At 39.9% G+C, this 5,000-nt stretch overlaps 1 protein-coding gene across 1 annotated transcript in view; it reads right to left on the bottom strand.

Annotated features, from left to right (window-relative positions):
- LOC113815696 (CD109 antigen) overlaps positions 1–5,000 on the bottom strand; it is a 92,940-nt gene that overhangs the window by 80,753 nt on the left and 7,187 nt on the right. Inside the window, exon 2 of the mRNA XM_070123604.1 lies at positions 1–6. This exon is cut by the window's left edge and continues 452 nt beyond it. The gene's annotated coding sequence lies outside the window, so the exon portion shown is untranslated. The remainder of the gene's footprint in view (positions 7–5,000) is intronic.

The following is a 5,000-nucleotide window of genomic DNA, read 5'->3' as shown; positions in this document are numbered from 1 at the left end:
ATTTCGCTGAAAGGAAATACAGCAGAGAGGTTAGACAGAAACCACAGATGTAATAATATGAACGTCAAAAAAATTGAAAAGCTGATAAACAGATAAACAGGTTAATAACGTACATAAAAGAATGTGACGCGTGTTATATATATTTTTTTTATATTATCATTCCTATTCTTTTATATCTAGGACGAGGTTGGCAGATAGATAATAGCCAGGATCCACTATTTCATAACTTACTTAGGAACGATAATTACCTACAATATAGCATTATCCATACCTCAAATAAAAAACGCTAAATGTTTGGCTATTACTATATACACGAGAATCAAATGGATATCTGTCAAAACCCACTACAATAAATAAATAAATAAATAAATAATAAATAAACAGAAAAAAGATGTTATGATAATGAAAATAAATAAATAAAGAGCGACTTTCTCGTGGCCATGGATTATAATTGACCTGTACAATTAGTTCAAGTATGTATTATGCACCGCGATTCAAACAAGCATTTTACCTGCCTTATGTCGGTCTGTTTATCTCTCTTTCGTTGAATGAATCCGTATATCACACATATATAATCTATATATCACTCTATCATTTCTTCTATATACATTTTTGTGTGTATTGGGTTGTACTATGTTTTCTGTTAGTGTTTTCCTGTGCTGTGTTGTGTCTTTTGCTGTGTTATGTTTCTTGTTGTGTTTCCTTACATTGTGTTATGTTGAAACTGAGCTGTGTGTGTTTATATGTGTGTGTTTATGTGTGTGTGTTTATGTGTGTGCGTGTGCAAATACCTGTTTCGGAGTTATTCAAATCCTCTGCTCTGTATATACAACTTGCAAATATCAAGAGAAGAATCATGGATAGGATGAATAAAATAAAGGATAAATGACACAAGCAAAGACTCCTATTGTGGCAAAGGATAAGACGTTTGTTAAATAACAAGCTTTAGGTATGCATGCAACGAAGCAACATTTGTTTGCACGATCGCTTCGGGTGATGCTGTTAGATTTAACAGCCTCGGATGTCACCTTGATCATGGCTTTGTGTAATTCATATACATGCATATTCATACGATTAGATAACATATCATTTATGTGATGGGTTAATAAAAGGGTTTGTGCAGCACTATTCGGATTTTCCGTGCGTGTAACGTAGTTTTTGCTGCAAATAAGCAGTTTTGTTTATCTGTTATATCATCGGATAGGCATTACGTGTGTGTGTACGTGTACATGTACGTGCACATATGTATGTGTATGTGTGTGTGTGTGTGTGTGTGTGTGTGTGTGTGTGTGTGTGTGTGTGTGTGTGTGTGTGTGTGTGTGTGTGTGTGTGTGTGTGTGTGTGTTCGCTGTGTGTGTGCGTGTGTGTGTGAGTGTGTGTGTGTGTGTGAGTGTGAGTGTGTGTGTGTGTGTGTGTGTGTGTGTGTGTGTGTGTGTGTGTGTGTGTGTGTGTGTGTGTGTGTGTGTGTGTGTGCGTGCGTGCGTGCGTGCGTGGTGCGTGCGTGCGTGCGTATGTGCGTGCGTGCGTGCATGTGCGTGCGTGCGTGCATATGAATGTGCATGTTTGTATATATATATATATATATATATATATATATATATATATATATATATATATATATATATATAGAGAGAGAGAGAGAGAGAGAGAGAGAGAGAGAGAGAGAGAGAGAGAGAGAGAGAGAGAGAGAGAGAGAGAGAGAGAGAGAGAGAGATAGAGAGAGAAAGAGAGACAGAGAGTGAGAGAGAGAGAGAGAGAGAGAGAGAGAGAGAGAGAGAGAGAGAGAGAGAGAGAGAGAGAGAGAGAGAGAGAGAGAGAGAGAAAGAAAGAAGAAGAGAGAGAGAGAGAGAGAGAGAGAGAGAGAGAGAGAGAGAGAGAGAGAGAGAGAGAGAGAGAGAGAGAGAGAGAGAGAGAGAGAGAGAAGAGAGAGAGATAGAAAGAGAGAGAGAGATATATAGAGAAGAGAGAAAGAGAGAGAGAGAGAGAGAGAGAGAGAGAGAGAGAGAGAGAGAGAGAGAGAGAGAGAGAGAGAGAGAGAGAGAGAGAGAGAGAGAGAGAGAGAGAGAGAGAGAGAGAGAGAGAGAGAGAGAGAGAGAGAGAGAGAAAGAAAGAGAGCGAGAGAGAGATAAAGAGAAAGAGAGAAGAGAGAGAGAGAGAGAGAGAGAGAGAGAGAGAGAGAGAGAGAGAGAGAGGGAGAGAGAGAGAGAGAGAGAGAGAGAGAGAGAGAGAGAGAGAGAGAGAAAGAGTGAGTATTCTAACACTACATCCCTCCGCCCTCATCTCCTACACATAACGATGCGCTCCCCCAGAGACATTCAGAGAGGGATATCGTGCACGCTGTAAAATTGCAGGACAGAAGATTACATGACTAACACATATCAGCTGTCATGTAAGCAGGATGCGAGACAACCAAAATATTACTCTTTCAGAAACCTGTTTTTGTTTTTGTTTTTTACACCGTTTCTATTTTCTTCTTCTGTTTCCTCCATTCCATTATTATCGTTTTCTGGTCATTATTGCAATTAAAAGAACAATATTTTTTGCTATTTCTAGTACTGTATCAATGTCGATATTTCTGGTATCATATCATCTCTATCATTATTTATTATTGTTTTATTTATACCATTATATTTATCATCATATTCACGATTTTTATTTTATGTCTATTTAAGAGTTTCGTTATATCACTTATTCTATTGGGAATTACCATGTCTATTCCAGCGTCTCGCCTTTTTTAATTATCAAAACATCATAATCGCTGTTATCGTAAACTTATTATTACACTTATAAAGTCCATTATCATGTCATTTTTAGCTTGCTTTCATTCAGATTATACGTACATCAAGATTTTATGTCATCGTGAAGCTCTCTTGTCTCAGAGAAGATCAATTAGTTTTTTTCAGCAGGAATATGGGAATGGATTCTGATTAAATACGATGGGAATTTATGGGTGGATTGCCCTTGGCCCAGAGATCACTTGACTGGATCAACGCGGATTTAGGATCAATGTATTCATTACCAGAGCGGTGTATCCTAGAATATGGGTTTCCTAGGATATTTATTGACTTTTCCAGTGTGGTAGAATCTTTAGAAAAAATCTTAGTTAAATAAGCTGGTTTGGGAGGTTTTCATTTTAGTCATGAAAGCAATTTATTTATATTAATTTCTTTCTTTCTAGCGGTATAATCATTTACTATTTGGGGGGATCATTAGCAGAATTAAAAATTATTTCTATTATGATTAGCGTCAGATGGTTTTTTATTACGTAATCGTTTTTTTTACGATTTCTCTTTTTCCTAAATTCAGCAGTAAAATCTTTATCTTCTCAAAATTAATGTTGTTCGGTTCTCTCTGACTTGTTTATCACACACACACAGCCTTGCGCGCGCATATCTTAAATCACCATCTAACAGGTGTACAGTCAAAGCATCTATCAGCATCACTTTTGTTGATTGGGATTACAAATACTAGTCAAGTCATCAATGGGAAGCACCGCCGCGGAAGGCACATTGCCACATCAACCCTTCACTTATAGTCCCAAGGCAATCCGCTATGCAGGGACCTGGCATGCCTCAACTTCCCTGCAACACGTTTGATTAATCTGGCAAAGCAACGACAGGCCACAGGCTTTCTCCGCCAAGGACTGTCTCAGGAATAGAAACTGATGAGCAAGCGCGTCCTCAGGGAATGGAGCCAAGTATCTGCAAAGCCTGAGTTGGCTGTTGACAATGCAGGCGCGGAGGTGGGCCACGGTGTTACCAAATGTCCTCTGCGATTGATGCGAGGGATCTTCTGCAAAAATAATATCTCCACACGACTCCCAAGCATAAGACAGAGTCCAGGTTTTGCTAACATACAGTAAAACTGGCAATATCAGTATATTCAAAACGTGGGATTTCCAAGATCACATACCCGCTATCAAGAGAGGCATTGACTCATGTGTCTAGGTCAATATGTCTGTTGAAGTTCTGGTTCAACAACCTTGTTTAATATACATCATCATGGCATATAAAGCTCCTCGCCATAAGTTCCTATCTAATGGGCAGATTCTTCTATGACATATTTCACTCCTGGATCTTTGTCTTGGTCCAGTAAGTGTTAAATGCATTGCGAGTGGCCACTAGGACCTCCAGAGACAGCCAGAATAGCAGCAGCATTTGCAAACCCATATCTATAGTTTTACTATTACCCAGTCTCGTCACACAGTCTTTGGACAGCAGTTCTACCCAGTACAGTGTGTATGCAAATGTTCAGAAGTGAATTCACAAGAACGAAGCTTTATCTCCCCTTTTTACAGGCCGTTCAATATCTGTATATAGATTTGTTATTCAATAACCTTAGTTGCAATTTTGAGTCAGAGGATTTCCCAGAGCAATTTGTGATACTTTGAGTTGGACTCCTTGAAGTCGTTGTAGGATGCAAGTAGCCCACGACCGAACTCCTGGTGGCATCCTACAGTGACTCAAGTTGATTTGTGCATTTAGTAAGTGTGTCTCAGAATTCGTCCGATCCCTGGTGCCTCAATAGGTGGTCTCCAATATATCCGAGCAGTGGTTGCACTGTTGTCTCTGCCATCCCATTTCCACTTCCAGTGAAGGATGACCACGCCCTTCGGCAGGCACGGGGGATGGTGTCATTTAGCTGCCAGAATAGCATCTATCCTCAAGCTTTACTATCCAATGTCGGCATTCCTGTAAGAATGCTAATTTACTTGTTGCAATTCCATCCTTCTTCCTTGCTCAGGATCAACACTGGGACCATAACACCACCTATGTTCAGGCTAAGCATCTATAGCCACGCAAAATGCTGTCCCGCATGATCGCATCCCATCAGGACAGGAGATGATCTAGCCATTGGCTGAATGAACTGCACTTTCCTCGGGGCTGAGTAAGTAGGTCAAAAGGGCATTTACTAAGAAGTGGGCTGAGACCTGGATGGACAGCTTTCTGCAAGGGAAGCAAGTCCGGGGTAGGATATTTCTTTCACATCAGGTTTGCATT

The sequence above is a fragment of the Penaeus vannamei genome, chromosome 7 (assembly GCF_042767895.1).
Source record: "Penaeus vannamei isolate JL-2024 chromosome 7, ASM4276789v1, whole genome shotgun sequence".
Classification (NCBI taxonomy): Eukaryota; Metazoa; Arthropoda; class Malacostraca; order Decapoda; family Penaeidae; genus Penaeus; species Penaeus vannamei.
The sequence above is the reverse complement of the archived record's forward strand: the minus strand, read 5'-3'. Positions and strand labels throughout refer to the sequence as shown.